The sequence below is a fragment of the Hemiscyllium ocellatum genome, chromosome 7 (assembly GCF_020745735.1).
Source record: "Hemiscyllium ocellatum isolate sHemOce1 chromosome 7, sHemOce1.pat.X.cur, whole genome shotgun sequence".
Taxonomy (NCBI): domain Eukaryota; kingdom Metazoa; phylum Chordata; class Chondrichthyes; order Orectolobiformes; family Hemiscylliidae; genus Hemiscyllium; species Hemiscyllium ocellatum.
This window is the reverse complement of record NC_083407.1, coordinates 36832723-36854564: the sequence shown is the minus strand read 5'-3', so window position 1 is coordinate 36854564 and position 21842 is coordinate 36832723. Positions and strand designations below refer to the sequence as shown.

The 21842-nt window shown below is 40.4% G+C and overlaps 1 protein-coding gene across 3 annotated transcripts in view; it reads left to right on the top strand.

Annotated features, from left to right (window-relative positions):
- The first annotated feature begins 2432 nt into the window (after nucleotides 1-2432).
- Nucleotides 2433-21842, top strand: part of spopla (speckle type BTB/POZ protein like a) — a 202657-nt gene continuing 183247 nt past the window's right edge. The window contains exons 1-2 of one of the 3 annotated variants that reach the window (XM_060827831.1): nucleotides 2477-2564; nucleotides 21618-21742. The gene's annotated coding sequence lies outside the window, so the exon portion shown is untranslated. Of the gene's footprint in view, nucleotides 2565-21617; nucleotides 21743-21842 lie in introns of all 3 variants that reach the window. The other 2 variants (XM_060827833.1, XM_060827832.1) reach the window with 2 other exon arrangements.

Genomic DNA, 21842 nt, shown 5'->3' with positions numbered 1-21842 from the left:
CATTGGAGAAGCTAATGGTAAATTATAGTTGTAATTCAAAAGTATTTATTCAAAAACATTATTGGGTTTTCCTATCTTGAAAGCAATCATTGCTTCCTGGGACATTTTCATGACTCTCAGTTCCCAGTTAACCAGTGACCATCCTTCCTTTGTTTTTCAGTCAGTTGAGGTGAAGGTTCTTCATAAATGAGCTCAAATCTGTCAGTATTTTCTCCATGTGCACTTACATAGATTTGGAAGGTGGTGATCAAAAGCTGTATTCAAAAGAGAAAGATTTGTATTTATTTAGCTCTTTGCTGCATTCTTAGACATCTCAAATTGCCTTACAGTCAATTAAGTACTTTTGAAATGCTGTCACTGTTGTCATATAGGATACATGGCTGCCAATTACATACCCCCAACTCTCAAAATTTCAGTGAAAGAAGGATCAGAATACCTGTTTACTGTAACCATGATTGGGAGATAAATAGCAGACAGGATATCAGTGATGATTTGCCAGATGTTCTTCAAAATAGTACAATGGGATATTTTATATCTACCTCACTAGGGAGATGGGAGTGCAGTACTAAAGTATCAGCTTTGATTTTTAGTTCATGATCTAGTGTAGGACTTGAATCCAGAGGTGAGAGTGTTACCAAACTGTGTTATTATGTGAGTCATAGCTGATACATAGTAAAATGCTTTGTGTTTTCTTGTCTCCTGAATGAGTTGAAAGCTGAAGTCCAATGCACAAGACTCTGATACTGAGTTTGAGTGGTCATTGTTCATTTTTTAAACTGACTGTAAGTTTTGTATGTCTATTCCATCATGGGAACACCATGATCAAGGCTGACACTATGCTCACCGAAGTCCATGCACATGCACCTTCAACAGGAATTAACATAAACTGTATAGATATTGAAACCTTGCCTTATGTACTATTGACTCAGACTCGTCTACAAACTCTAAATTTCATTATAGTATTAGATACTGTTAACTTAAGAATTTTCCTTTGCTCAACCAATTGCTGAATTGATTACTGGGATCATCTGAGAAGCAACTACGAATTTAGAATCTATATCTAAGCATAAATCTAATTCTTCCTCAGATCCTTTGCTTTTTTTGCAGACGTTACTGCTGGTACCTTGTGGTATTTTCTACCTCTCCGAATATGTTGTTCCAGATAAGGCTTGTTTGAAATATTTTGCCACCACCAATCCTCCTTTGTTTTTGCTTTGTCTTCAACCTATCACATGATTAGTTGCAGTATGTACTATTCTTGGAAAACAAAAGGTTTATTTCATAATATCCATTATTTACTAGGATCCAAAAGAGCTGATACTGGTTTATACACATCTCCAAAAGGTAGAATATTTTCACACATACTCTGTGACATCAGTTGAATGGATGGTGACATCAGCCAATGTAACATGGATGTTAATCCCTTCAAAACCTTTATGCTAGACAAAATAATTCCACAGAGGCTGGTATCCTGTCACCAAATCACGCTTTATTTACATTTGGCAAGTCCTTGACACTGGTTTAGCTCTCTCAGAGCCAGCTCTCAGTGTCAGAATGTCTGGCACTCCTCTCTCTTTTGTCTGCTAGCCAGGGCTCCCTTATTAGACCACATTCACAGCCCAAGTCAGGGAACTCACTTTATTGACCATCAGGCTGACCTTGTTACAATCAGTGCACATATGGAGCCCTAATGCTAGGGTGTTTTTGAAAGTCTTTGATATGTTACATGTCGCAACATTGCCGCTCACTGTAATTGGGGGGTTGGGGAGAAATACAGAGGGCGTGTGGTAGAGGTGATTTGTATAGGCCAAGTTGTCACAGGAAAGATACAAAATAATAATAACGCCTGGAGGATGACTATAATCATGTATACCCCGCAGTTTTGTTGATTTTAATCAACCTGGTCAGAGGCATTATGACACATCTCTGGCTCAGAGGTACAGTCATCACTAAAGTTATTTCTTAACCAACCTGTGTGTTGTGGCACACACTGCAGAAGCAGATGCAATTTGAACCTAGGACTTTTGTTGCTCCAAGGTAGCAAACACTGTAACACAAGTACCGACTTCCTGCAGTGTTTACAAAGGCACTTCCAGGGAGGGTCAGCCGGACGGCCGCCGTTTGATCGACAGGCAGACTCGACCCGCTGAACGAGGCGGCATGACCGTGAAGGGAATGTTCCGGAAAGAGGCGAAGGTTGCCGAGCGGTAGCGGCAAGGAACCGAGCAGCGACGGAAGATGGGGTCGGGCCAGTCGAAGGTATCCGAGCGATGACGACACAGGGGATCGGGAAGCGGAGCGGTGGCGAAAGTCTCCAAGCGACGAAGGGGCGGGGCATCCGGGAGCCGAGCGGTGACGAAGCATGGGGGCGGGCCGTAGGGCCGAGCGGTGGCGAAGGTAGCCGAGCGACGACGAGTTGTTTCGTGTGAGAGGAGAGAGTGGGGGGGAGAGCCGAGCGGCGGCTGGGAGCCGCAAACAGTTGAAAGCGCTGAAGTTGTGTGGCGGCCGTGGACGTTATTTATCGGATGCCTGTGTGGCTCCGGCCCGGGTGGTTAAAAAAAAAGGTAGCGTGTCAGGGGTTTTTATTCTCGTCTGCGTGGATTGGCGGGTAGGGCTGTGTGTTTGTTTTTCGTGCTGTGGTGTTTGATTTGTTTTTTATGTTGGGGGGGGGGGGAGGAAGGTGGCCGCAAATCCCGATCTCCGAATAAATGTGTTTTTTTTTGTGGGGTGGGGGGTGTAGATTTGACAAAGCGGCGCTGGTAGCAGGTAACGATGGAAAAAAAAATCCAGGACCTCTGCTGCTGCTGCTTCAATTCTGCCTTTCTAATTTAATACTTGCCTTCTTCCACCCCCCCCCCCCACCTTCTCCATTCGCAACTGAAAAAAATAATTAAATGTTTTTTTTATTTCTGGATTGGGAGATCGAGAATTGAACTGCTCCCTTTTTTTTCTTTTGGGTTGGGAAGCTTTTGTGGAATATTTTAACACTTAAATTGACTAATTTAATCTCTCCCCTGCCCCCCCCCCCCCCCATCTCTCTCTCTCTCTCTCTCTCTCTCAGACACACACACACAAATATAGAAAAATGTTGTGTATTAAATCCTGCGGTGATGCTTTGAGACTCAGGACACGCTGATCAATTCGTGGCAGTTTGAACCAGCAATTCTGGCCGCGTCCTCATCCCTGGGTCACTTCGGAGCTGAAGCCCTTCATCTCAGGGCTTCCTGAGGCGACTGGCCAGCGACGAACAAAGAGATTTAGAGACTAGATATTTGTTCCGCTAACCCATTCCTCACCCTGTTCGGCCCGGCTGTCGTCCAAAGATTGAATATTTGGTCCAGTACATGATTCCCCGCATCACGTCTCCCACTTTAGCTCCTGGATTCTTTTGAATAAGTTTGATTAGTTGAAAATTATTTTTTTAACTGTGCAATGTTCCAAGTGATTAAGGTGATGTAGCGTGTAAAATAAGGGCTGTGAAGAAAGCCTTAGCCAGACTTCCCTTATGTTATTGCATTACGTTTTCATCGACACATTTTCTGATGGAGATCAATGCTGATTGCAGAGTTTGGTCACTCAATGTCACTGTACCAGTGTAACCCAGGAGTCAGCTTGTGGGAATAGTTTTTGAATTTGCATATCCAATTGAGTAGTGAAAACAAAAGTCCTGTTGCCTGATTGGATCTTTCGAATCTCAAAAGGAAGTTCTTTGCTGCCAGGTGAAGCTGTTGCAGGGGTGTTGGTGTTGAACCAGCTGATGAGTTGTTTACGTTCTGTTTTCAGTTTCTTATTTGGCATGTTTATGTGCTGCACATTGCCAAGCAACAGCTTTTTTAAAAACTTATTTTTAAAAAAGCTGTTGTTGAGTAATTTCTAATCATGCTGCATAAATCTTGCTGTGAAATTGTATTAATCTACCTGATGCAATCATATTTATAGAAATAGACCAGCAATTATGTTTTATGGTTAAAACTTCTCAGTATGGCCTGCTATTTGGTGATGACTGTGGAAAGGTTTGGCGGTTTTTCAAAATCAAAATCTAGTATACCATCCTTTTTGCATTTAATGAAGGAGACTTATATTTCACCTAGTCTGTTGTTGTGAACCCTGTGCCATGCCAATGGCATTGACCATTTAGAAAAAAATTGGTTGAACTGCTATTGTTTATCATAAATGGACAAGTAAGCCGATCAATTTGTCTTACATGTGGGCAACAAAGGATCGGTAATAAATGTTAGCCCTGATAGCAATGTTCACATCCTGAAACTGAATCAGGAAATCCTTGGTCTGGAGATTTGTATTTTCCTGTGAATAGTGGCTGAGGCTGACAGTTCATACCCAGAAGTGCTCTTACACACAACTGAACGTTGCTTTTTCCCCCATCATTAAATCACCCACAATTTTTTTTAATCTGTTAACCATTGCCAATAAATCACCAGTTTTTGAATTGAATTATTTATGTGCAAAGCTTGTTAAGGTAGAGAGTGACAGTCTATTCAGAATATTTTTATTTAAATCTGGTTTAAATAATTGAAGTAAATAAAGTGAAAGAAAACTGGTTAATGATATATGAGACATGCATTAAGAACCTGCACAACTCACTAGAAAATAATGTTTGTAACCTGATTATGACATTCTGTTGATTTACTTGACTATTTCTTCAACCATTGTTTCAATTTGACACATATATGTTAATTTTGTCTTTTCATGTGGGAAATTAATGAATGAGTGTTGGTCAGCTGGAGTACTGTGTTCAGGTCTGGTCACCTCACTACAGCCTATCTAGTGCGATAGCACTAGAGGGGATACAGAGAAGGTTCAGCAGGATATTACCAGGGTTGGAGAAATTGAGAAGTCTAGATAGGCTTGGCTTAGTCTCCCCTACTCTAGAGAAAATGAGAGGGGACAGGATTAAGGTGTATAAGATTATGAGAGTTGTGGATAGAGTGAATAGAGAGCAGCTGCTACCCTTGGTTAAGGGTCAGTCACAGAGGACATAGTTTTAGTGTAACAGGCAGGCATCTCAAAGGGAATTTGGGTAAATATGTTTTTACTCAGCAGATGGTAGGAATCTGGAAGGCATTGCCTGGGAAGGTACTGGAGGCTGGAAACCTTACAACATTTGAAAAATATTTGGATGAGCACTTAAAATATCACAACATTCAAGGAAATGGGACCAGTGCTGGAAATTACGATTAGCACGCCTTTCGTGGTTGTGACTGTTGGTGCAGACTTGATGGCCCAAAGGGCCTTTCTGCACTGTACTAATCTATGAATCTATAATGATTTCTGCCAGGCTTTGGGTTAACCAGCCTTTATTTTGTGTTGTAATGCCTGCTTGTATACAAATGTTTTTCTACACTCCTCAAACTATTAGAATTAGATTTTATTGTCTCAAGTGTACTCAAGTACAGGGACACAGGAGTAAGGTGTACTGTTTCTGAATCACTTGACTATATTGTGGCCTTGTAATTTGCACCCAGTTATGTACCCAATATAATTGGAAATTGTATGGTATCTTGTTGTAATTTGAAAATGTTTGATAGCAGTGAGGGATGATGATCCTGTTGTATTCATGGAGTTTCAGGAATTCAGCCATGATCACTTTTTGAAAACAATTGGTAGCATTTAAACCTAGCTGTATGGTACTTGACGTACTTATGGTATTATTATGAAATAAGCTTTCTGTTATCCTCCAATACCCCTCATTTCCGGCTGATTATAATAAGATGTGGAGGAAACTAGGACCATAGCAGGGCTGTTTGTACAGGAGTTATCAGTAGGCCTCAGTTCAAGCCTGTTCAAGAGGAACAAGAGGAAGGTAAAGAAATCACAGAAGTATTAGTTGCTGAGACAACTAAAAGAAAAGAAAGTAAACTGAATAACTTCATACTTTAAACTAAGTAACTGTTAACGAAATGATTGATTTGATTTCTCCGCAATTAATATTGACAAACCATGAAAGTTGTCCTGACTCTGCAGAGGAAGTTACAATGTAGATCAGCAGTAATGTAAAGCTGTTCGTTCAGTTGTGTTGACAGTAATGAAACGGTTGGAAAAAGACAAACTCATTTCATTTTAGAAGATGTTAAGTACTGAAGACGTTAAAAGTAATTTATGGGAAATTATTAATGATGGAATTTCAATATTAGCGGTTTTGTGATTACTGGAACTACTTTGAACTGTGAACATGGAGCAAATTACTTTTGTTCTCTTCTTTGCCATTTTGGTTTTAATGCTTTGCTGGAGAAACCATCTCCACAAGTTGATTTGTAATGATTGTGAAGTATACTGATTGAAATCTATTATTATCTCCTTCTTACTCTGTATTGCATAATCCTGATCAATCTGAAGTGGCGAAATCCTAATGAAGCCAAGGCCATAAGACATAGGAGTGGAAGTAAGGCCATTCGGCCCATCGAGTCCACTCCGCCATTCCATCATGGCTGATGGGCATTTCAGCTCCACTTACCCGCATTCTCCCCGTAGCCCTTGATTCCTTATGACATCAAGAATTTATCAACCTCTGCCTTGAAGACATTTAGCGAACCGGCCTCCACTGCACTCTGCAGCAATGAATTCCACAGGCCCACCACTCTCTGGCTGAAGAAATGTCTCTGCATTTCTGTTCTGAATTTACCCCCTCTAATTCTCAGGCTGTGTCCACGGGTCCTAGTCTCCTCGCCTAACGGAAACAATTTCCTAGCGTCCACCCTTTCCAAGCCATGTATTATCTTGTAAGTTTCTATTAGATCTCCCCTTAATCTTCTAAACTCCAATGAATACAATCCCAGGATCCTCAGCCGTTCCTCGTACGTTAGACCTACCATTCCAGGGATCACCTGTGTGAATCTCCTCTAGACACGCTCCAGTGCCAGTATGTCCTTCCTGAGGTGTGGGGACCAAAACTGGACATAGTACTCCAAATGGGGCCGAACCAGAGCTTTATAAAAAGTCTCAGTAGCACAACGGTGCTTTTATATTCCAACCCTCTTGCGATAAATGACAACATTGCATTCGCTTTCTTAATCACGGACTCAACCTGCATGTTTACCTTTAGAGAATCCTCGACTAGCGCTCCCAGATCCCTTTGTACTTTGGCTTTATGAATTTTCTCACTGTTTAGAAAGTAGTCCATGCTTGTATTCTTTTTTCCAAAGTGCAAGACCTCGCATTTGCTCACATTGAATTCCATCAGCCGTTTCCTGGACCACTCTCCCAAACTGTCTAGATCCTTCTGCAGCTTCCCCACTTCCTCAGTACTACCTGCCTGTCCACCTAACTTTGTATCATCGGCAAACTTCGCTAGAATGCCCCGAGTCTCTTCATCTAGATCATTAATATATAATGTGAACAGCTGTGGCCCCAACACTGAGTCCTGCAGGACACCGCTTGTCACCGGCTGCCATTCTGAAAAAGAACCTTTTATCCCAACTCTCTGCCTTCTGTCAGACAGCCAGTCCTCAATCCATACCAGTATCTCACCTCGAACACCATGGGCCTTCACCTTGCTCAGCAGCATCCTGTGTGGCACCTTATCAAAGGGCTTTTGGAAGTCTAGATGGACCACATCCACTGGGTTTCCCTGGTCTAACCTACTTGTCACCTCTTCAAAGAATTCCAACAGGTTTGTCTGGCACCACCTCCCCTTACTAAATCCATGTTGACTTGTTCTAATCCGACCCTGGTCTTCTAAGAATTTAGAAACCTCATCCTTAATGATGGATTCTAGACTTTGCCTATTTACCCTACCCTAAGAGTGACTCCTATCTTCATTGCTACCTTTTGAAGTTAGAATTCCTCATCTTCCACAGCAAATAAGTTTCTTGCCAGAATAGGCATGCTTATAACATTTTTGCAAGGCATGCAAGCTTTGGCAAGAGCAGTATCTGATGCTGATATGACGCTTCCTACATTCCTAGGTGCTAAAGCAACGTTGTTTTCCATTTTTTCTTCTTTTATTCTTTATGAATCTGGAGAGCTGTAGCGAGGGGGGCGAAAAATTCATTATGTCAGCTAACAGTTGGGTGTTGACGGAAGCAAGAAATTTTCTTTTCCATTTTTGATATTACAACAGTACAAAGTAATAAGTGCATAAAACACTGGCTACTCCTTGGTATGGATCAATTGAAATATAGCATTCACTCAAAATCTCAACGTCCAGCTTCTTGTTACAGGCTTATCAAGATTTTTGCATTTTAATTTTGTTTAGTTTCGTATTGCCGAACCTTGTGGTGTTTTTAAAGAAAAATGCATACTTTTATATGACACAATGGAGGCATGTGATGTGAGACTGGGAATGACCAGTCTCATATTGCATTACAAACTTTCAATTTGTATGCCAACATTCTGTAACCTGGGAAGTGTGAATAATTCTTAAATTTGGAAACCTGTGAAAAATCTTGGAGGTAAATGTTTTAAGATGTTACAGAGGGAGGTGTTGAAATTATAACTAAATATAACCAGCGAATTGCAACCCGTGAAAGTTCAAGATGTGGACTGTACACAGTATGGTTCTTCCTTTATGATTCATATCTGATCCTGCCAAGACATGTAGAATGTGTTACAAACTTTTTTTAAAAATGCAATTGTATCTTTGATGAGGGATTCAAAAAGGAAAAGGACTGTTTTAAAAACCAAGGATTATGGAAGAGATTGCTGCATTTTTAAAAGCAAGCTACCAGTACTTATTGTAAGTGCTGTTCAGACTGTTGTTTATTCAACAAATGGGGGATGTTACTGTAGATGAGCTGGAGCCATGCGGGTGTATATGAAGGGAGTTTGACCAAGTAACAAGTACCTGATTAGTCTGTGAGCTGGTGACCAATTAATGATAAAGGTCTGCTGCTTGCCAGCAACTCTGTGCTTGGCTCTCAGCTCGTTGAATAGCTTGTGTCTGTGTGAACACGATGTCTGGAAACCTTTGCACCTCCAGTACTGCACCTTTGCAGTAGAGTCATAGAGATGTACAGCATGGAAACAGACCCTTTGGTCCAACCCGTCCATGCCAACCAGATATCCCAACCCAATCTAGTCCCACCTGCCAGCACCCAGCCCATATCCCTACAAAACCTTCCTATTCATATACCCATCCAAATGCTTCTTAAATGTTTCAGTTGTACCAGCCTCTACTACTTCCTCTGGCAGCTCATTCCATACATGTACCACCCTCCTGCATGAAAAAGTTGCCCCTTAGGTCTCTTTTATATCCTTCCCATTTCAACCTAAACCTATGCCCTCTAGTTCTGGACTCCCCAACCCCAGGGAAAAGACTTTCCCAATTACCCTGTCCATGCCCTTCATAATTTTGTAAACGTCTATAAGGTCATCCCCCAGCCTCCGATGCTCCAGGGAAAGCAGCCCCAGCCTGTTCAGCTTCTCCCTACAGCTCAAATCCTCCAACCCTGGCAACATCCTTGTAAATCTTTTCTGAACCCTTTCAAGTTTCACAACATCTTTCCGATAGGAAAGAGACCAGAATTGCACACAATATTCCAACAGTGGCCTAATCAATGTCCTGTACAGCTGCAACATGACCTCCCAACTCCTGTACTCAATACTCTGACCGATAATGGAAAGCATACCAAATGCCTCCTTCACTATCCTATCTATCTGCGACTCCACTTTCAAGGAGCTATGAGCCTGTACTCCAAGATCTCTTTGTTCAGCCACACTCTCAAGGACCTTACCATTCAGTGTATAAGGTAAAAACAATGACTGCAGATGCTGAAAACCAGATTCTGGATTAGTGGTGCTGGAAGAGCACAGCAGTTCGGGCAGCATCCAAGAAGCAGCGAAATCGACGTTTCGGGCAAAAGCCCTTCATCAGGAAGCAAGGGCTTTTGCCCTAAACGTCAATTTCACTGCTCCATTAAGCGTATAAGTCCTGCTAAGATTTGCTTTCCCAAAATGCAGCACCTCGCATTTATCTGAATTAAACTCCATCTGCCACTTCTCAGCCCATAGGCCCAGATCCTGTTGTAATCTGAGGTAACCCTCTTTGCTGTCCAACACACTTCTAATTTTGGTGTCATTTGCAAACTTACTAACTCTACCTCTTGTGCTCGCATCCAAATCATTTATGTAAGTGACGAAAAGTAGAGGGCCCAGCACCGATCCTTGTGGTACTCCACTGGTCACAGGCCTCCAGTCTGAAAAACAACCCTCCACCACCACCCTCTGAGCCAGTTCTGTATCCAGATGGCTAGTTCCCCCTGTATTCCATGAGATCTAACCTTGCTAATCAGTCTACCATGGGGAACCTTGTTGAACGCCTTACTGGAGTCCATATAGATCAGATCTACTGCTCTGCCCTCATCAATCCTCTTTGTTACTTCTTCAAAAAACTCAATCAAGTTTGTGAGACATGATTTCCCACGCACAAAGCCATGTTGACTATAAAGAAAAAGTCTGAACCAAAAAAAGTCAGTTTAACTTCTTATGAGTTTCTGTGAGCAGTTGCTTTTGACCAGTAAGTCAGAGACTTTGAGTTGTGAACTCGTTGCTCTGTGCCTCCTACAAGCAATATCTGGAGAAGAGAAACCCACAAACAAAAGGATCATTTCAGCCAATGCTGGCAATGAAGACTATTTAACTACTTCCTATTTTTACAATTCACCCATGACACCATTTCTTTTTGTTTTGTCTGCATGTGTGTGAGATGGAAGTGGTGGGGGTATCTATTAGAGTTTTAATGTCAGCAGTTCACTAATAATTTACTTCAGTAAATAGTAATTCTTGTAAAACATTGAAATCTGGTCCATTCTTTCTGTCAACCTGTATCTAAAAAGATATATAAATAGGGAAATTTTATGTACATTTTTGTAAAATCCTTTAACTTTTGTGATAGCTCTGAAAATAGCGGGACTCGATTTCCAGCGTGTTACCCAAGAGAGGCACAACAAATGTATAAATCACCATTTTAAACAAACAGATTGGCTTTGTGAAACTTTTGAATCTGTCATTTAAGCTGCATAGTTATACGAATCAGATGTTTGGATGTAATCTAGAAGATGAGGTCTTAGTATTTTCAGAACAATTTCTTCGAACAGCTTGTTCCAAAGTCAACCAGAGAACAGGCTAAAATAAACAATTGTTTTAAACTGAGAGACAATCACAAAGATAGGAGAGAGTTGGAATGGGAGGTTCGGGGAGTGCATTTGCAGGATGGCAAACTATAACTAGTAGAATACCACAGGGATCAGTGCTGGGGCTGCAGTTATTTACAGTACGTTTTAATGCCTTGAATGAGGAAGTGAATGTACTGTAGTGAAGCCAAAAATAGCTGGGAAGGCAAGTGGTGAGGTTTGCAGAGGGATATAGACAGGTTCAGCAAGTAAACAAAAGTTGGCAGATTGAATATACTTGTGCACTTTGGCATGAAGAATAAAGGAGCTGAATATTATTTAAATGGAGAAAGACTGCAGACCATTTCAGAACAGAGACACTTGGGCGTCCTTGTCCATGAATCTCAAAAAAAGTTAACGTTCAAGTTTACTGGGTAATCGAATGTTGGAAATGGTGATCTGAATGGAATGGTGACCTTTATTTCACAAGAAATAGAATATAAATGTTGGGAGGTTTTCTAAAACTATACAAAGTGCTCGTCAAATCATAGCTACAATACAGTGAATTGCTTTAGGTCCTCAACTAAAGAAAGATAAGCTTGCACTGGAAGCAGTTTCATTCAGTGATACCAGGTATTGAAGACTGTCTTATGAGGAAGGGTTATTAGATTACTTACAGTGTGGAAACAGGCCCTTCGGCCCAACAAGTCCACGCCGACCCGCCGAAGCGCAACCCACCCATACCCCTACATTAACCCCTTACCTAACACTATGGGCAATTTAGCATGGCCAATTCACCTGACCCGTACATCTTTGGACTGTGGGAGGAAACCGGAGCACCCGGAGGAAACCCACGCAGACACGGGGAGAACGTGCAAACTCCACACAGTCAGTCGCCTGAGTCGGGAATTGAACCCGGGTCTCAGGTGCTGTGAGGCAGCAGTGCTAACCAATGTGCCACCGTGCTGTAGGTTAGGCCTGTACCCATTAGGATTTAGGACAATGAGAAGCAACCTTATTAAAACATGTGAGATTCTGATGAGACTTGACAGGGCGATGTGGCAAGATTGAGTTTCCTTGTGGGAGATTCTAGTACCGAAAAGACCACTTCCTCCGTGACTCCCTCGTCAGGTCCATACCCCCCACCAACCCAACCTCCACTCCCGGCACCTTCCCCTGCAACCGCAAGAAATGCAAAACTTGCGCCCACACCTCCTCCCTTACTTCTCTCCAAGGCCCCAAGGGATCCTTCCATATCCGCCACAAATTCATCTGCACCTCCACACACATCATCTATTGCATCCACTGCACCCGATGTGGGGAGACAGACCGCCTACTTGCGGAACGTTTCAGAGAACACCTCTGGGACACCCGGACCAACCAACCCAACCACCCCGTGGCTCAACACTTTAACTCCCCCCTCCCACTCCACCAAGGACATGCAGGTCCTTGGACTCCTCCATCGCCAGACCATAACAACACGACGGTTGGAGGTAGAGCGCCTCATCTTCCGCCTAGGAACCCTCCAACCACAAGGGATGAACTCATATTTCTCCAGTTTCCTCATTTCCCCTCCCCCCCCCACCTTGTCTCAGTCAAATCCCTCGAACTCAGCACCGCCTTCCTAACCTGCAATCTTCTTCCTGACCTCTCCGCCCCCACCCCACTCCGGTCTATCACTCTCACCTTGACCTCCTTCCACCTATCGCATCTCCAACGCCCCTCCCCCAAGTCCTTCCTCCCTACCTTTTATCTTAGTCTGCTGGACACACTTTCCTCATTCCTGAAGAAGGGCTTATGCCCGAAACGTCGAATCTCCTGTTCCTTGGATGCTGCCTGACCTGCTGCGCTTTTCCAGCAGCACATTTTCAGCTCTGATCTCCAGCATCTGCAGACCTCACTTTCTCCTCGGAGATTCTAGTACCAGTGAGCACAGAGACAATAAGAGGTTGCATGTTTAAGACTAAGCTAAGGAGAAATTTCTTCTGAGGGTAGTGAATCTGGGGAATGTTTTACCACAGAGACCTGTTGAGGCGGAGTCTTTGATGTACTCAAGGCTGAGATAGACAGTAAGGAACTCAAGACTTGTAGAGAAAATGCAGGAAAGTGGAGTTGAGGATATTGGATCAATCATGCATAGACTCAATAGATTGCATGACCTACATTTTATGGTCTTAAAACAGAGCTTGTTAAAGTGAAGTTAGAAATTGGGTAAAAGGACATTTATGGGTTCCAAGTTATAGGGGATAAACAGAAAAATGGAGTTGAGATCAATAGAGTTGAGACCATGTCCTGATTAGTCATGATCTTATGAAATGGCAGAACAGGCTCTCAAGGAGCTGAATGCCTTGCCTTTCTGATTTTGTATGTTTGTATTATATTTGACAGGTAATTGCAGCAAACATACAGTCATGCTTTTGTGATTTAAGAAGTGAATTATTGAGTATAGTTAAAATGTGAAACAAAGATTTCATATAGAAATTTGTATTGACTCAAGGGTCTGTTTCCGTGCTGTACATCTCTATGATTCTATAACACTGATGTACTCCGGACATCCTTTCACACATATAAAAAAAACTACAATGTACTTGCACCTTTCAGATAGTTCTGTCACCTGTAGAAATAACTTACATAATGCCTTTCATACACTCGAGACAGCCAAAATAATTCGCAGCACTGGGAATGTTTTCTGTTATATTGTGCATTTGTACAAAGAATTTTGCTTGTGTAGAGAAAGGCTTTTGAAGTCACTTGGTTGATGAATGGTAGTCATATACAAGTCTCCTCTCACTCCTCTTCATCAACCATATCAACAAATCTTTCTATTCCTTTATACTTTGTGTTTGTGCAGCTTCCCCTTAAAATATGTGTTCTTATTGCTTTAACTACTACTTGTTACTGAAACAAAATCTTAAGATGAAGTTCTAATTTGGTTGATTAATTTGTAAGTTAATAAATTGGGAAAACTGAATTGAGTCATATTTTAATTGGAAAACTCAGATTAGTCATGTTTTAATTGGAGAACTCAGATTGTGATGAAAGGTTTTTGATTTGTATACATTAATATTTTAAGAATTTGGATTTTATGATATGGGTAGGGCACCTTTTTCTGGAGGATTTAAAAATAAACTAGTTCAGGCAGTCTTTCAGAACAATGACCTAATCCAGTATGTGTCAAGAAAGCAGGGACCTCTTGGAATGTTAATATAAAATTGGTTTTATGACAGATGGGTTAAACAGTGAGGGCCACTAGCTTGTTTTCTATTTTTAAGAATAATAAAGGATTGGGTTCAGATTGGGAAACCTGAAGATTTAAAGCTTTTTGGGCAGTTTGGAAGTGATCTTACTCAGGTTAGAATCAAATATAATTTCTCAGGAGTATAGGAAAATCCAGGGAAAGCAGCTTGGCTGAAGTAGAAATTTACTTGTACTCCTTTCAATCTTATCTGCTGTATTTGCTGCTCACGATACAATTACCAGTATGTTGACAAAAGCAAACAAAGACTAGGTGATCAGAACACTTTCGCTCTGTTTGTAAGAATGACGGTGTCCTTACAGTCACAAGCTGTTTCAATGCATCATCTTGCTGTCATGCTAACAGTTTTTGTCCTATGCCTGCTGCACTGTTTCAGTAAAGCTCAATCCAAGCTAGAAGAGTAACACCTCATTTCCTATTTAGGCATCTTTTGGACTTGAAATTGAGTTCAATAACTTCAGATCATGAATGCCATCTGCTATTTTTATTGCACTGCATCAACCAGTGTCTTGATTGCACTGCTTTGCTGTTATAGACCAGGTTTCTGCCATAAACGCCTATTCTGCAAATATATCCGTCCTCCATTACCATTAGTACTACTTTTGTTTTTTTTTGCTTTGGGAAACTTTAACCATTTGTTCTACTTGCTTCTCCGCCCCCTTTACTTTCCAGTTCCGTTCAAAAGAATCCTGTTGGATTCAAGATGTTAACTCAGTCTTATGGTCATACATGTTGCTAGACCTATGGAGTTTATCCAGCACTTTCTATTTATTTCATTGGAAGCATGAAAGTTGCCTCAGTGTAGAAGCTTTGTTTGTGAAAATTTCAAACCAGATATATTTGATTAGAAATCTGCAGATTATTAAAAGTTGAGAAAGTGTAAACTTTGAGAGTCTTCTTACAAAATGCTACAAAGTTCGTTGGAAAGAACAGAAACATTCAATTAAGTTATGCTTAAAGATTTTGTACAAGGGGCAATATCTCTGGACTTGAATTAATGGATGTTAGTTTGAAATGACATTAGACTTTGTGTTGCTGAATTATGCATTTAGCTGGCTTTTTTTTTGTTTTTGTCTTTTGTGTAATAAATTTCTATTCTGATGTGAAATAAATCATGCAACTTTATGTGCCTATGATTCAGTGAATGCCCATCATGTAACTAATATTAAAAAAATAAAATCTATAAAACTAGGTTTCTTTCTAGGAAATGACTTGTCAAGTAGTACTATCAATTGAATCTGTCAATTGATTAACCATTCTTTGTAATTCTTTTTTGTTCATTCATGGGATAAGGGTGTCACTACCGAGGTCACCATTTCTTGCCCTTTCCTAATTACCCAGGGGCAGTTAAGAGTGAATATGTAGGCCAGGTATGGATGGCAGTTTCCTTCTCTGCAGGATATTACTGAATTAGATGGGTTTTTTGTGACAATCAATATCTGGTCATCATTAGACTCTTAATTGCAGATTCCTTTTTACATTAAATTCACGTTCCACTATCTGCTATGCCGGGATTCAAAGCCAGGTCCCTGGGTCTCTGAATTAACAGTCCAGTGATAATATCACTAGACAATCGCCTTTCCTAACTAGTTCATGCTCCGTTGTGAAGGCATTCAAATGAACAGATAAATAGCAGATATTAGTTAATATTTAATAATCCATGTCATAAGTATAGAGATTCAGGCAAATAATTGGTCATATTTTGAAGTGAAATGTTAAAGGTATATGGTAGGTAGCAGAAGTTTCCAAGACAAACTATGTTGGATTACTGAAATTGATACTGTACACAGTGTATGCTACCAAGGCGTTCTTATAAATATTGGGGATTGGATGTTGCAGTATTTTTCCTAGCTTTAATTGGAGTACTTGTAAAACAAGCTGTTGAATTAAATTAAATGGCAATATTGTCCATTTCTCCTCTCAGTCGAAGCAAAACACTCAGAGACATGGTATAGTTTTACCTCCTTCATCCTGAGAACGATTGCCCACGTACACAGAGACATGAGTTCTTGGTCATCTCTCGAACTATCTAGTCAATTTACAGGGAGGAACATCCAGATAAAGCAACATACATATTAATTGGGTGATCGTCACAATCAATGAGAATCAAAAACAGAAACCAAGCCCTCTACTGTTATACAATGAATGTTTTTAACCTTGTTAACAGTGGATACCTTTCCCCTTGATAGCTGACCTTGCATACTGAATGCTTCTAATATTCTTAAATGGCTGTACATAATGACTACTTTTCCACCTTGTTAACCCATTATCCTTGCCTCCAACACCCCATTGTTAACTGTAAGTTCTTATCTGATCTGAGTCATGTTCAGCTGAATCTCTTGTTTCACAAAACTCAAAACTTAACTCTTTCCCTGCCTGCTTGCTTCCAACCTATACACATTCTCAATATTATATAATTTTGAAAAGTTGCATGAGAAATACAATGATTTCTATGCAATGATTTTATAAATACTTAGATTTTCACATTATTAAGTGAATTGGTGGTTTGACTGTCATACATCTTGAAACCGTAAGATAATGAATGAGTCTGAGGCATGGCAATAAACTTCTGTTGTCATCTGCATGATGCACTGCAAAAATTCACCAGTGCTTCTTTAGCAACACCTTTCAAACCCAAGATCACTTCCAGCTAGATGGATAAAGGCAGCAGATACATAGGAAAGCCACCATCTGCAAGTTCCTCTCCAGATTACTCGCCATCCTGCTCTGGAAGTATACTGCCATTCCTTCAGTGTTGCTGGATAAAAATCTTGGAACTCCCTCCCTAGTAGCAGTGTGGTTATACCTTCAGAGGAGTAGTGGTTTAAGAAAACAGCTCAGCACCACCTTTTCCATGACAACTTGGAATGGGCAATGAATACCGGGCCAATCAGTGATGCCCATACCTCATCAACAAAATCTCTGTTTTGCCATTAAATCTGACCTTGAACTCCACCCTGCTTCCTACTTCAATTTCTTGTCCCATTGAAACTGCTTTGTCCTTGACCTACTGTTCCATTGAACACAGGCTTCAGGATATGTTTTGTTTTCTTATGCAGTTGTCAGCAGTTGCCCATGATTTTGACTTGTAAAGTTGGCTCGTTGGGCCAAAGGACCTATTTCATTGGTGTGTATTCTGTTTAATGACTTCAGATCTTAACATGTTTAGCTTCCAGGTTTTGTCTACAGGAGAAATTGGTAGTGTGGGTTGAGTGATTTCATTGTTATGTGGGGGACAACTGGTGGCACATGCAGTCATGGGCCTTGTGTAAAACATATTGCTAACAGTCAGCAAAGATCGGACTGCTCTTAAGAGAAGGAAATTGCACCTCACTCACTGAAGCTTGTGATGTTAAACTGTACCAAGTTTTGTAGCAAAACCTTTGCTTGCCTTTACTCCCTCACTTCTTCACCAGTTTTTTTTCTTGTTCATATGATCTTAATTTCTCTCACTGTGCCTTTGGTCAACTTATAAATGAAAACTGGGATAACTAAATATTGAACTATTTCAAAATATTGAGTTCCTCTTTGTGTATATGTGCTATATGTATTTCCCTCTTTATTCTATCTTTAAGTATTTTTTAAACCTGTAATTATTTACAATTCTGAAGAAGGTTCAGAAACATTTAGGTTTGGCTTTCATCATTTGATGTGAATGGACTGCTAAATGTTTCCAGCAGCTTGTGTTATAGTTTTTGAATTTTAATATAGCTCGATTGTAATATGCAGAGAGAATCTTTTTTACAATGAGGTAGTTTATTTTGAAATATGATGCTTTTCAATCCTGTGGGATTTTGTCTTCCCCTCCCCTCCCTAAGGTCCTGCTGATAATGGTTAGGGTCATGAGCGACTTCTATTTTTGGCTAGTGGGCCTACCACATTCCTACTGTCTCAGTTTTTCCAGAAATCTAAAATTACTCCTGCCATAGAGTTATGACAGATCACTGTGAAATATTCTTGCATTGTTTATTTTTGCAACTCTTAACCTCCAGAATGGAAAAGAAGAAATGCTTAAAATCAAAGTGTTACTTAACTGGGAACTGATATAGCTCAGTGAGTGCAGGGATGTTAGATGAAGAGGACTTAATTCAAACTGGGTGAAAGGCAGCAAAGCTTTGAAAGTACAGGGCATTCTGCTATGATGAGACAGTTGTATTCCTTTGTGTCCTCGCACAATTGGAAATCGCTGTGCCTATTCAGTAGAAAGTTTGCTTTATCCAAACAATATCCAAAATTCATCAATCACATTATAGTCAATTCGTGCTGATGAAACACATGTTATAGCAGAATGACTTGTATATAAGTTTCTGAAAGGCGGAAGATACGCTTAATGGTGAGGTCCCTGGCGGAGTGAACGAAGAGACCTTGGAGTGCAGGTGCATAGTTCCTTGAAAGTGGACTCGCAGGTAGATAGGATAGTGAAGAGGGCGTTTGATATGCTTTCCTTACTGGACAGAGCACTGAGTATGGGAGTTGGGAGGTCATGTTGTGACTGTACAGGACGTTGGGAATATTGTGTGCAGTTCTGGGCTTCCTCTTATCAGAAGGTTGTTGTGAAACTTGAAAGGGGTCAGAAAAGATTTACAAGGATATTACCAGGGTTGGGGGATTTGAGCTACAGGGAAGGGCTGAATAGTCTGGGACTGTTTTTCCCTGGAACGTTGGAGGCTGTGGGGTGACCTTACAGACTTTCATTTTCAAGCAATTATAGATAAGGAATCAAAGCTGTGACTTCCTTCATCAGAATAGCACTTTACTCAATGCATGTATTTACTTAAACATCAGAAAAGCCTGAAAATTAATCTTAAGTTTCTATATTTACAAGAAGTAGGGAACCAGTTGGTTATTTGCAGTCCTGCAGCTCGGATTTATTTTGTGCAAAGCTGCTGATTCAAGGCTAGCGCTTGTTATTTCACTTCAATTCGAAATAATGAAATGAAAATTATTTCTGCCAATAGTTATGTCTCTCTTACACTGTCTTTGACATTTTACACTTAAAAGCCACTGGCTACATTCTGTATTTCTAGTTAGGGTTACTTTCTAACTCTAATGTTTCTTCTTCAAAAACTTATTCTGACATCCAATATGTCCTTGCACTGTAGTATTTACTGCCAAAACTACGTACGAGCTTCTTCCTTGTCATCTATTAATTTAAAAAAACAACACCCCTCCAATCATTTCCTGCTGTTCATTCTCTTCCCCCTCATTCACTGACCAACTTTCTGATTGTCCAGCATGTGTCCAAATGTGGGTCATTCAAAACCACAGTGATTCTAGATTAGAGTGGTGCTGGAAAAGCACAGCAGTTCAGGCAGCATGCAAGGAGCAGGAAAATTGACAAAAGCCTTTTGCCTGAAATGTCGATTTTCCTGCTCCTCGGATGCTGCCTGAACTGCTATGCTTTTCCAGCACTACTAATCTAGAATCTGGTTTCCAGCATCTACAGTCCTTGTTTTTGCCTAAAACTACAGTGATTACCACCCAAGTAAGTTGTCCTTTTAACCAAGGTGGGTTCTTGGAGAGGGAAAATCAAATGTGAAGAGGTGAACCCAGTTTAATTATATGGAAGGCATGCCTACTACCTAATTATTTTAACTCTGTAGTGCCACAACCCACTAAGGTAGTGTGCTGGAAATCGAGCCCCATTTTCCTTGGAGTTGTTAGAATTGTGAAAATTTGATTAAATCACAGAATTGCTCAGTTTTACCTAATTGACTAATTTGGGTTAAAATAGTGTGCGTATTAGGTTTTTTGCATTATCAGAAAAAAATTATTGTAATCACAATATTTTTAACCAATGCAAAAAAGAAACGTGAATTGATAACTTGAACTTTATAGCTAAATCCTACCCCCTTTTTTAAAAAAAACTTTCAAATAGAAACTTAGACATACCACTAGACAAAATGAGCCACAATTATTGTGGGTGAGGAAAGGTGAAATAAAACCAGAGAAACACCAGTCCCAAGTACAACACCTGTGAGTTGTTACCTTTTGGTTTTCTTCTCACCTTCTGATTCTTTGCAAATGACATGAGGCAATAGACATACTGATTCTCGAGTCCTTAATTAATTCAGAATTCACTCAGTGTCCTGAAGGTGGACTTCCCTTTTTGTTTCAAGAGAGGATTTGCAGACAGAACAACCAACAGAAAAAGCTAACTAGCTACAATGGATTTTATTCTACCTCTCCACATAGCAAGGAGAGAGAGAGAGAAAGAGACAGATAGATGCAGGTGCCCACTTTCTGTTCTCAGGCTCAACGTTTCTGCTGTGTTATCTACATCCAAGATTGTAGTTGCTTACTCAGTAACCAGTCAAGTTTTTGATACTATGCTGAACCCACAACATCTGATCCCAAACGAAAAGCCAATCCAAAGACAGTCTCCGGACAAAATTTCCTTGACCTCACACAGACCGTGCCATTCCATTTAAATTCTCCCCCACTGTTTGAATAGAGCTATACTGAGCTGTACCTCCAATATGTGCTAGTCAATTTTTTTATGAAGCTGCAAACATCTTTTTTATTCTTTTTTCCTTATTTAAAACAGTATTGTCTCTAACTTTTTAGTCCACAGTCCAAAAAAAGAGACTGTTTGTTTTTGTGTCAGTTTTGCCACTTGCCTTTCCACGTATTTTTGTGTCATCTGCAAACTTGACTATGGTATAGTCACTTTCCTCATCCAAATCAAAATATTTGTGAACAATAATTGTGGCCATCCTGGCTATAAAGACAAGTGGATGAAGGTTTAGCCTGAAGGTCTCTCACTTGAGGAGAGTGAAGAGGTTGAGAAGGAGAGTACTTAATGGTCACCTCAGCTTGTGTGGGAATTGAAATCATGTTGTTGGCATTATTCTGCATTACAAGCCAACCATTCAACCAATTGAGCAAGCCATCCCCTTTAGAAGTAAAAGGGCATTTTGATTGTTGGAATATGAGCATTATTTAATTTGATAAGCTGAAAATACCTGGAGTAAGATTTTAGTGGCATTAAGGGTGATAAAATATCGTATCACTTTCTGTTGACCAAAACTACTGGCATTTATGCAATTGTGATGCTGTTCTCCTTTAAGAAACCATCAGGGCAGTAAGTCTTGAGAATGCATGTTATTTATAAGGCTTATTCCATACAGAAATGTTTGAAAGTTGTAGCAGTCATGAATGATTTGCTTTAATGTAATGCAAACCAACCTCTGCCACCCAAAATGTTTAAAAATGACCACTGCATCGTTTCCCAGAATATGCTCAGATGGTTTTCCAGTTGCTACAATAGTTTATTGTTTTCTTTAATTCCACAGCTAATTGTGTTCTTTAGGCATGTTGGATGTTACGAGTTCGGAATAGATGGGCCTTGAAGCATACTGAACTCAATTTCAAATTGGTTGCAGTGTTTTCCCCAGGAGAAATGGACTATAATGCAGAGGTTTGTAAGGCTTTTCTTTTTTACAAGGCTGTTGTATCTTTTGTACTGACCACCTTGATATTTTGTTCTGAGACAACTCCCCATAGTAGATCAGTTTGAG